The 12,045-nt window shown below is 44.9% G+C and overlaps 1 protein-coding gene and 1 long non-coding RNA gene across 6 annotated transcripts in view; one reads left to right on the top strand and one right to left on the bottom strand.

Moving 5' to 3' along the window:
- The window catches only part of CCDC60 (coiled-coil domain containing 60), a 216,865-nt gene that overhangs the window by 141,172 nt on the left and 63,648 nt on the right, over nucleotides 1–12,045 (bottom strand). The gene's annotated exons all lie outside the window — the stretch shown is intronic.
- LOC144577682 (uncharacterized) lies at nucleotides 3,684–11,833 on the top strand. The gene is made up of 2 exons (XR_013522153.1): nucleotides 3,684–4,547; nucleotides 6,951–11,833. It is a non-coding gene; the product is annotated as an uncharacterized LOC144577682 (long non-coding RNA).

Below are 12,045 nucleotides of genomic sequence, written 5' to 3'. Positions count from 1 at the left end.
CATCTACCTTTCACACAAATACACATGGCAGCGTTGTTTATGCCCTGATTTCTCCCCACATAACAATGTATCTTGGAGAGTGTTAGGGTATTGAGTATTGAGGGACCAGGAGGAGGCTGGAGGAGGTTGATGCCAAGCTCTTGAGTCTTTGGAGCTGAATCTGGGAATGAGAGTAGTGGATAAGAGGCTGTCATTAATACATGGATTGGAGCTCTGAGAAGAGGATGGAATGGGAAGTTAAGGTAAGGAGTGTTGAATTAACTATCGGAGAGAGAGAGAAAGAGTGACGGAGGGAGACACAGAGACAGAGGCAGACAGACAGAGACAGAAAGAGACAGCGATGGGGGCCATGGAGGGAGGAGGGGAGAAGAGGATGCTAAGATTATGAAGATTAGAAGTCCAGAGACTGACACAGGGCGAAACTGTCGAGAAACAGAGAAGACCAAGAAGCTACAGTAAAGGCTGCCTGTTTCTGTAAATAAAGTTTTATTAGAACACAAGAAAATGGATATTGAGTGAAATCCCAGTTTTCTTAGGTTTGCAAAATCCCAAACCATTTATCTTTTTGCATTTCTTAATTATTTGTTGGTGTGAGGGCTGGAGCACTTTCTGGTGACAATAAAGTTGTCATTCATGAAGGGCTCACTGCTGCCTGGTGGCCGCAATACCTCCTCTTCCTCACTGCAGGGGAGACCTTCAGGAGATAGCGAGGTAACTTCCCAAGGTGTTACTGAAGTTCTTTTTGGTGGTCACAACTTGCTGGGGGTGCATCTAGTAAGCAGATGCCAGTGAGGCTGCTAAACAGCCTACAATGTACAGGATGGTCCTTCTTCCCCCGCAAAGCTGTATCAGATCCAAATTGTCAAGAGTGCTGAGGTGGAGCGACACTATTGCCAAGGCAAGAGCTGTGTTCTTATTTCTCCTGGATATCCCGGGTCACCCAGCACCTAGGTTGGTGGTGATCAGGATCTAGGTTTTGCTTTCCCCACACTGGAGTCTGTGGTAGGCAGCCTCTAAGACACCCCCCCATGATCCCCGCCTCCTGGTACTCACACCCTTGTGTAATCCCCTCCCCCCGAGGTTGGGCTGAACCCTGTTACTCACTTTTGATAACTAGAATATGGCAAAAGTGATGCAATGTCACTTCTGAAATTAGGTTACAGGATAAACATGGCTTCTATCTTGGGTACCTGCTCTTGATCTGGGGGAAAACCAGCTTCCAAGGTGTGAACTTCTCTTTGGGAGAGATCCATATAGCAAGAAACTCACTAGCTTGGTGCAAATGTAATTGTGGTTCTTGCTATTACTTTTAAATGGCAGAAACCACAATTGCGTTTGTGTCAAACTAATATATCCCTAGCCTATATCCAGAAGGCACCTGATGCCTGCCAATAGCCAAGTGTGTGAGCTCAGAAGTGAGCCCCTCCCTGTTGAGTCTTGAAATAACTGTAGGCCCACCTGCCAACTTCACTGTGGCCTTAGGAGACCCCGAACCAGAGGCCCCCGTTAAGCCATGCCTGGATTCCCGACCCACAGAGATTGTGAGATAATCAATGTTTGTTGCCCTCAGCTGCTAAAGTTTAGAGTAATTTGTCACCTAGAAATATGTAACTGAAATACAGCTATAGAGGAATAGACTCCCCACAACAAACAGTTGATGATTTGGGTTACATAAACTCATTTACTTTCTCTTTAGGGGCTAGTCACAAAATTAATAGTACTTCTTTGAGTATATCAGTCTCCCCTATTGGCAAGAAAAATGTGTTGGTCTGTTTCAGGGTGTGAGTCATTACCTGGTTCCCATATGCATTTAAAAAAACCTTTTTATTTTTAATAAAATAAAACTTAGAAAACGTTTTTATTTTTAATTTAATTTTCTTGTCCATGGCCTGGGCATGACTTGGTTGTAAACAAGATAATTCCATAACTGAACTACCACAGGAAACAGTAGATTGTAGTACTGAAAAGCACAGACTTTAGAATCAGACTTGGTTTTAAATCCCAGCTCTGTAATTTGCTAACTGTTAGTTTGGGCAAGAACCGTAAGACATACACCTTCTGAAATGCCCATTTTATAGGTTAAAAAAAATCCCTACCAAGGCGTGGAGGGGCAGAGTGACTGCACATAACTACAGAGTCAGGAAGTGAACCCACGGTGATCATTAAGTAAATGAACTTGTGGGTCATTTGCAAGGTAAGCAAGTAGAAGAATGATCTGGGGCTTTCTTAATTGGTACATATTCATGCATGTGTACTTGGACAGATACAACATATTTTTAGGAATTAATTAAATTATTTTTGACATATGGTCTTGCTGTGTCACCCAGACTGGAGTGCAGTGACATGATCATAGCTCACTACAGTCTTGAACTCTTGGGCTCAAATGATCCTCCTTCCTCAGCCTCTCAAGTAGCTGGGACCACAGGAATGTGTCACCATGCTTGGCTAATTATTATTATTATTTTTTAGTAGAGACGAGTGGTCACTATGTTGTCCAGGCTGGTGCTGAACTCCTAGCCTCAAGTAGCTGTCCCACCTTGGCCTCCCAAAGTGCTGGGATTACAGGTGTGAGCCACGGTGCTTGGCCAGATAACACCATCTTACAATTTTAACTTTCCCACTGCATGTGGTCACCTTGCTTCCAGTGTTGTCAGGCCCTACTTACATACACACACCCACCTGCATGGGACTTTCATGCCAAGGGAAGTCAGAATATGCCCCTCTATGACCCTGGATGTCCCCTGGGTGTTCTCTGCTGATTCCACTGGCATTGTGGTGACTGTTCTGGCACTTCTCGTGACGAGAAGTTATTTGTCCTCAGCTGTCCTTGAAGTGGTATTTCCAGCGAGTGTGTTCTGAACATTGAATGCTGTAAAAGACTCGTTGCTGATGAAGGAGCTTTACAATCATGAAACCAAAATGCAACTGCGATGCCTCTCACCATCTCTCAGTCCCTGGAGGAAGTATAGAAACCCTGGTGTATTGCCTCCTCTGGTGCTCTGGCTCGAGCCTGAGAATCAATGCGGGTAGGTAGGTAAGTGGGTGAGGCTGGAGCATTAAGACTGGGCCTATATTCATGAAGCATAAAGAAAACCAAGCAGCTCCAATTTGACATCTTTTTGTTTTTTTTTTTAATTTTTGCTGTATTCAGCTTACCTTTTTATTATGTTTTATATTCACATTTTAAAGATATTCAAAACCACTGATTTAAGCGGCTGTTCCTCTTACATTGTAAATTCCGTGTCTTCTCTTTCCTCCTCTGGGTTCTGGCATTGCGACGTACGCAAGAGTGTGACCTTGTCACATTGTGTTTTTGGTTTCAGGCACAGTGCCAAACTGAGTGGCTCCTTGGCAGCTGCTTGTTCAGGGAGCGGATGAAGGTATGAAAATAAAACTTCAATATGTGTTGATTTTTCAACTTTTAGACAACGCAGAGACAAAGCCTGGGAAACTAAATTATGGGTATGGAATGAGAATGCTGTTGATCTTGACAACGTAAAAACTGTAGTAAGGACACAAGGAGAGCTGATGAGATGCTCGTCTTCTCTGCAAGGTAAGGAGTCAAAGATGCAAGAAGTGCAAATCTGTCATCTGTATTTTTAAATTACAGAATTAACCAGTAGGGGAGCTAAAGGTAAGGCTACTTTTGGAGGGATGGGAGTCAAGGGTGGGGAGTGGTGTGGGGGTGCAAGGAACTAGGTCCTCATCTTTCACAGCAGAAAATTATTCAGATCTTAAATGCATAAACTAAGAAATATCTGTAAGACTTCATAATTTAGAGGCACAGGTCATTGGAAGAAATAGCACGAAGTGTTAGACATGGCTGCCCCGAGGGATGGCTTCAAGGATGAGAAGAGGCCAGGGAAGAGGGACTCCTGCTTTACAGTAGAAGATTTTTGATGATATTTGTTTCTTTAATAAATCTGTGTATGTTTTACATTAATTTGCTAAAAACTTAGTTCGAGAGCCCTAGTCGGAGTTAAAACACAGAGCCCTGCTTTGTTCCTGTGAAAATCAACAAGCACAACAAGCCTTGTAATATCCACGCTCATTTCAGAGTCAAGACAAAATTAATTTGGAAAAGAAAATACAGCCGGGGAGCGGAGTTAGCAACCTCAGGAAATTCAGGGAAATGTAATTGAGTAAGAATTATCTCCTTAATTACTTCTGACCGAATCAATAACAACGCTGGATGAGAAACCACGGTTGCCACCAATGAGGATCAAGTCGCTGAGAAGCTAATTGGGGTTCAGGCTTGTTTGAAAAGCAAACCACCTTCCTCCTCATTGTTAGCAAACACGGTTCCTGGGGGTGTGCTCGGAGACAGAAGAGTGCAGTTTACATCCTGGGGTGGAGAAATGAGCTGAACTTGCTTATTATTTCCAAAAGTGAAAGCCTGACGAGAGGAGCCCCTTTCTCCAAGGAGGTGCAAGCATGGATGCCCTTGATGATGTCAAATGCTCATTTTCATGCTTTCCTGGGGCTAATCAGAGACCCAAGCAGGCTCGTCATGCAAATTAGAAGGAGGTGAACCAAACGCCACAAAGGTAGGTGAGGGAGCATTTTTGTTTGCCAAGCATGAGCTTTTTGTGGAAACTGCAAATACTTCTTTCAAACCCTCTCCATGTGCCTTTGGGGAGGGAGTGGTGAGGATCTTTGTCTCTATAAGGGGCTCTGCTGGGCACAACCTTCTAGATCGCTCATGGTTTAGGATCAGTGTTAAGATCTTATCTAGAGCTGAGATTCAAGAGTGCCCTATCTGCCTAACCTTGGACAGACCTAAGTGTCCTCCTCCCTGTTGGGGTCTCTTGGCAACTGATGAGGACCTTCTCAAGTCCTTCTCATACTTGGTGCCTTGCTCCTTGCTTTTCTAACCTGTGGACTTGTCAATAAATCATCCTCACTGTGCAGATATTTCTTCATTCAGAAGTCTTCCTGAGCCCCTCTGGGGGTCCCAGCTCAGAGCTAGGAAACACACACCTGCCCCAAAACTTCCTCCCAGAGTCTCACTGGTGGTGGTGGTAGGGGGGAGTGGGCAGATAATTAAGCAGTTAGGATACCATTAAGCAGTTATGATGTCGCTGCAGTGGGAGCGAGGGAGCTGGGAGTGTGAGCGCACAACTGACCCAGCAAGGGTAGAGGGACAGTCAGAAGGATAAACAAAATGACTTTTTCTGGGAGACAGAATCTCACTCTGTCACCAAGGCTGGAGTGCAGTGGCGTGATCTCAGCTCACTGCAACCTCAGCCTCACAGATTCAAGTGATTCTCCTGCCTCAGCCTCCAGAGTAGTTGGGATTACAGACATATGCAACCATGCCCAGCTAACTTCTTAATATTTTTAGTAGAGATAAGAGTTTTGCCATATTGGCTGGGCTGTTCTCGAACTCCTGACCTCAAGTGATCCGCCTGCTCAGCATCCCAAAGTGCTGGGATTATAGGCATGAGCCACCACATCTGGCCTAAAGGAAATGACTTCTAAGTCTGAGCCGAGTTCTGAAGGATGAGGAATTATTAGCATGTGAGGTGATGGATATGTTAATAGGCTTGACTCAATCATCCCACAGTGTATACATATATCAAAACATCACACTGTATGCCATAAATACATACAATTTTTCATTTTTCAATTTAAAATACAAAAGAAGAGGACGGAGCAAGATGTGCCAGGCAGAAGGGACAGCATGTGCGAAGATCGGCATGGAGATGAGTAAGAACTTGAGAGGGAAGGTGGCTCAGTCCAGCTGGAGCATAGCAATAGGGTTGGTGGAGGGGAGGGTGAGGAACGAGGGAGCTATAGGAAGGGCCACATCATAAACATGACAACAGCTGGAATCTGGGATTTGATGCTCAGCACAGGGGCTAAGGGGTTTGAGTGTGGCTGCTGGGACTCTTCCCAGGCCACTGTGGTTGGGAGGGGGACACCAGTTTGCAGCTAGGTGATTAAAGCCCAGTGTTATGCTCTTAGACTCTAAGCTCAGGAAATTTGCAGACTGACAGCTGGACTGTACTAGTCTCCTAGGCATAGACGCACCGATAAACTCCCACGGAGCCTTCCTCTCTAGACTTCAATCCATGTGGCTTCAGATGTGAACGTGGGATGCAGGCCCAGCCAATCAGAATATTCCACCTCCCTGCGGCCAGGGAGGATCTTTTTTTTGTGAGTCTGAGGCCCAAAGAAGGGCCAAGGTATTTAGTCCCAGGACATTCGCTGCTGCTATTGGGAAAGAGAAGATCTGCTGCTGGGGTTGCTCTCATGGAAGAATGTCAGCCTAGAGCTTTATCTTGGCCATCAACTTGGTAAAGCCTACCTGAGAATGAAGGCAACACAGAAGAAAGAAAAGTATGTATCTGGAGATAATGTTTGAACGCTTGGAACTCATTATTCCTCAAGCTAGGTTTACTTATGGACTTTTTATTTACCTTAGATAATTAGTTTTCTCTGTGCAATTAGGCCACATTGAATTGGGGTTTTCTATCATTTGCAACTGGCAGGATCTTGATTTGACCATAATTTTGTTAGCATATGGCAAATACTTTTGTCAAGACAACCCCAAACTACACCCCTGGAGGGTTACACTAGTTCCCTGGGGCTAAACCCCAAAATCCATGGGAGATCTTTCATTTTAAAATTATCAGAGATCATCAGTGTTGAGAGATTACCCAGCACACCTCCATCACATGATGGACACGCTAGCTGCCATATACCTACTGTCTTACTAAGGGCATACTACATGCTACCCGCTTAGTTTTATACATATTAATTCCATTTACCCTTGCAATATATCCTGTGGGATAGGACTGCTATTATCCCTATTTTACTGATGAGAAAACTGAGGTACAGGGAGGTTAATTTCCAGAGTTACATGACGGAGCAAGGAACAGGGTTGGAGTCCAAACGCAAACTGCACTTTGGCTCCAAAGCTTGTATTCTCTCTGCTTCACCAACAGATGTGCCATCTAAGGCTCAAGGAAGCTGGAGAATTTTCCTAAGTTCACACAGCAAAGGAATGGGAGACTCAGGAAAAGAATACACGGATCCTCTCCTCCTAACATGTCACCCAGCAGGTGCAAAAAGTCAAAGGTCAGGGTATGTGATTTGGAGTCATACAGACCTGAGTTCACCAGCCAGGGTCTTTGGCAGGTAAGATTACTCTCTGAGCCTCAGTTTCCTTGTGTGCAAGGTGAGAATAATCACAGAACTTACTTCATAGGCTTGTGATGGAATCAGTGAGCTGATGTGTGTGTCGAGTTCTCAGGACAGAGCCAGGTTTATGGGGGCTCTCAATAAATGTTAATCGTTAATGTAATTGTTACAATTAATAAGCTGTGCTGTTAATGAAGGTGTAAAATGCAGGTGATCTGCCACAGGACCACAGGCTAGCTGCTGAATTACAATGGCCATTGCTCCCACCGGTAACATAGAAGGGTTATTATCCGCCTTTTGCTCATGACACAGGGCGTTACAAGAATTAATTAGAAGCTTTATAATGTGCCATGCACTTTGATGCTCTATAAACAAAGAAATGTGATTGTTGAATATTTATATGATGTCCATTATTGAGGATATTTTGAATTGCTTTACCTATGTTAAAATAAATCCAACCTTCCAAAAATGGATACTTCTATCTGAGTCAAATAAAAGAAGACTGGGCTTTTATTATCTGCCAACACCTCAGAAACCCACAATAACTGGACATCTGGAGATCCATGGGCTGATCTCAGTGCCCGTGTCTTGAATGTAGAAAGAGATGCTGAGATTGTGGGGCTGTCTCTTCCTCTAGATCTGAGCTTCTTTGAGGCTGAGGTTGCATCTTGTCTTGCAGTGGATCCCCAGCCTGGAGTACAGTGCTCGGTAAGTGCTTGATGAAGGAAAGGATGATGGATGGATGGACAAATGGATGGACAGTTGCAAGGATGAATGGAATTCTGAACCTCTTGGTGATAGAGATTAGGTGGGTCTGGCCTCAAATACTTGTGCCAAAGTAGATGGGGAGTCACATCAGGTATTGGGAGAGAAAACCGCTCAGGCGGTGCGGCATATTGGAAGGACATTTGGCATCATAGAGACCGGAGTAACCAGCTCTGTGACCATGGACCTTGGACCAAGCCCCTCTTTCTTCATCTGAGAATGTTGATAATATCTTTGAGCCGAAAGTAACAGGAAATTCCACTCGCTCTTGCTTACACATAAGGAAATTGATTACTCCATGTAAGAGGAAGTATGGAGTAGGATTTAGGATTTCAGGGTTGACTTCAGAGGTCTGTCATGTCACTGAGCTCTGCACAGAGTCAATTGCCCACAGAAGCAGCCTCATCCGTAGCCATCTTCCCCTCGTGGTTGTAAAATGGCTTCTGGTAGCAGCCAGGGTCAAGGCTTCTTTCCCACACTCATTGGCCCAAATGGGCTCCAGGATGCCCATCATTTGAACCAGTCACTGGCTATGCGAATAAGATAGCTGTGACTGGCCAAGACCAGTGCTGCCCAAGCTGTGGTCCATGAACCAACCGGCAGCTTCACTTGGGAGCTTATTACACCTGCAAATTCATGGACCACATTCTGGCTAAGTGAATGAAAACCCCTGGTGTGGCCCAAGGAATCTCTGCTTTCAGGCATTCCTATGGCTGTTAAAGTCTGAGAACCACTGGATTAAACTCAACTGGGAGGGGAGACACAACTACAAAATTCCGGTGATAATGCCAGCTTTAGAGGGTTGCTAAGAAAACAAACAATATCACATATGTAAAAGACTATCACATAGCAGGTGCTTAATAAATTTTGGTTTCTTTCATTTCTTTCCTTTTTAAATGATATCGAAATATTTACTCTTCTCCATCAGTTATCCTCATGCTGCTCTGACCTACAGAAACCAACCTGAAGGCTAATTTATGCTAAGGTGGGAGTGACACATGGCATTGCTATCTTAGTAGCATCTTCACCTTGAAAATGGAGAGCATGAAGTGGACAATAGTTAATCTAAAAGGATGCTTGGCAAATGGTGTAATATTAGGCATGTACCAAGTTTTGGTGTGCAGAGGTATGTTTTAGTGTGGGACCATGTTGGTTCATCCTCAGATCATACCCCATAGGTAACTTCCTACCCTGGCCACACTGAAGGGACCAGTTGGCTAAGCAGGATGCCTGGTGGCAGCCATGTGAACACAGAGTGCAATGTGGGAGGGCTGAGGTGAGCCAGGCTGATGGCATCACCTACATCCTTCCCTTGCCCTGTCTTCAGAGCCCTGTTGGGGACTGTTAGGGAGAGTGTAGTCCCTTGTGAGGCTTTGATCTTTGGCTCTGTGAGTTCCAGATTCCCTTTGAAGTATAATTATAATTAAAAGGAAAATCCCAAGCAGACACCAGATGAGATCTGCACCCGACAGGCTCTGTTGGCAGAGTTTCCCAAGTCAACAGCTGGCTCCGTGTGTCAGGCTCAAAGGAAAAAAAAGAAATTGGCCACTCGTTTGAAGGAAGTTTATTCTGAATGAGCTGGAACTGAAAAGGCCCCTTAATCCCTGGAGAAAAGAGCAGATGGGAGGGTAAGGGGAATGTTGGCAGTGAGAAGAGGATTAATTAAGTTGGATCCCAGGTCTCTCTTTCGACAAGATGATGCCCATCTGGGTTCTGGGTGTATCTCCTTTTGAGCACCCCATGCACTAAGAGGGTGATCCCAGTTTGTTATCCAGGCTTCCAGAACTGATTCTTTATCCCAAGCTGGGGACATGAAGACTTCTTCTTTGGGATCTAGATAAATTGGGTCCTTTTGAATTTATGAAATATCCATACCCCACCGCCCTCATCCTATATTTTTTTATCAATAGTTTTTATTGGTTTGAAAAACTCCCTTTGGCATTGCATGGCCCTAAATTACAGGTCAATGCCATCACTGTGTGACCCTGGGCAAGTTAGAACATCCCCATGTGTCAATTTCCTCATCTGTAGAAAGGAGACATTCATAATATTGCCTTTCTTTTAGGAGGTCTGAGAATTACAGCCAATGAATTCAAGGCACCTCACATAGTACCTGGCATTTAGTGTGTGCTTAATAAATGTTACCTATTAAGACAATTATGGGCTCTGCCAATAAGCTCCTCAGCTCTTGAAGGCCTAAACTAAACCTTACTACAAAGAGCCGTGTGTATTAAACAATCTTAAGACTATAAAGGGATCCTCAAGACAGATTATCTAATTGTAAAATACTGTTTCACCACTTACTAATGTCCATGACCACTTTTATCAGTAAAAAGGAAACGTGAGCAATTTTATTTAATTTTAAAGAAATGGAGTCTTGCTCTACCATCGAGGCTGGAGAGCAGTGGTACCATCACGGCTCACTGCAGCTGGGAACTCCTGGGCTCAAGTGATCCTCCCACCTCAGCATCTTAAGTAGCTAGTACCACAGGCACACACCATCAGGCCTGGCTAATTTTTAAATTTTTTTAGAGACAAGGTCTTGCTATATTGCCTAGGCTGGTCTTGAACTCTTAAACTCAAGTGATCCTCCTGCCTTGGCCTCTCAAAGTGCTGAGATTATAGGTACGAGCCACCATGCCTGGCTGGTGGTCCCTTCCAATGGGACTCAATGGGACTCACTGTGTCATTATGACCCTCTTCTTTCTGGGAAAGGGCCCACACCAAAGTCCTTGGTGTAATACTGGGTCGCTGTTCCACTGCTGTATCCATGACCCATTCCCCTGCTGTGGGGCTGTCTTTCTGGCTGGTCTCCTAGGTTCCCACTGCCACTCTCACTTCTACACAATCTGGAGTGGGTTGAATAGTGTCCCTCTGAAACTCACATCCACCCAGAATGGGGCCTTATATGTTACCTTTGAAGATGTAATTAGTCCAGAGAAAGTCATACTAAATTAGACCCTAAGTCCAATGGGTGGTGTCTTCACAAGAAAAGGAGAGGACGAGGCCAGGTGCAGTGGCTCATGCCTATAATCCCAGCACTTTAGGAGGCTAAGGCAGGTGAATCACTTGAGGTCAAGAGTTCGAGACCAGCGTGGCCAATGTGGTAAGACCCTGTCTCTACTAAAAATACAAAAATTAGGCAGGTGAGGTGGTGGGCGCCTGTAATTCCAGCTAACTGGGAGGCTGAGGCAGGAGAATTGCTTGAACCCAGGAGGTGAAGGTTGCAGTGAGCTGAGATCACACCACTGCACTCCAGCCTGGGTGACAGAATGACTCTATCTCAAAAACAAAAGAAAGAAAGAAAAGGAGAGGACACATGATGGAGGAGAATGCCATGTGAAGATGGAAGCAGACTGGAGTGACAAGCCTATAGGCCAGGAACCATCAAGGATTGCAGGAGCCACCGGAACCTGGGAGAGAGGCATGGAATGTGCCAGGAGGAACCAACCCTGCTGACATCTTGGTTTTGGACTTCTCACCTCCTGAACGGTGAGAGAATAAATGTCTGTTGTTTCGAGCCACCCATTTGTGATCATTGGTTATAGGAGCCCTAAAAACTAATGTGGCATCTTCCATAGAGTGAAGCTTACTACCATGCTAATATGGTTTGGGTTTTGTCTCTGCCCAAATTTCCTGTCAAATTGTAATCCTCAATGTTGGAAGGTCCTAGTGGGAGGTGATTGGTTGATGGGGGGTGGTTTCCCCTTTGGTGCTGTTCTTGTGGTAGTAAGTTACCTCAAGATCTGGTTGTTTAAAAGTGTGTGGCTCCTGCCCCCCACCTCTCTTCCCTCTTTGGTAAGATGGGCCTGCTTCCCCTTTGCCTTCCACCATGGTTGTAAGTTTCCTGGGGCCTCTCCAGAAGCCAGCATCATGCTTCCTGTTCAGCCTGTGAGCCACTTAAACTTCTCTTCTTTATAAATTACCCAGTCTCAGGTATTTCTTAATAGTGGTACAAGAATGGACTAACACACATGCTCTTTCTCAAGACCCTTCGGTGGTTTCCATTGACCACAATGCAAAGCCTCAATTCTTTGGGGTATTCCATAGAGTCATTCATGACTTCGCGTCTGTTGTTTGCACTTCTGCCCACACACACTGTTTTCTACAGTCACTCTAAATACTTCTGAAACA

The sequence above is a fragment of the Callithrix jacchus genome, chromosome 9, assembly GCF_049354715.1.
Source record: "Callithrix jacchus isolate 240 chromosome 9, calJac240_pri, whole genome shotgun sequence".
Taxonomy (NCBI): Eukaryota; Metazoa; Chordata; class Mammalia; order Primates; family Cebidae; genus Callithrix; species Callithrix jacchus.
This window is presented reverse-complemented; position numbering and strand designations above follow the sequence as displayed.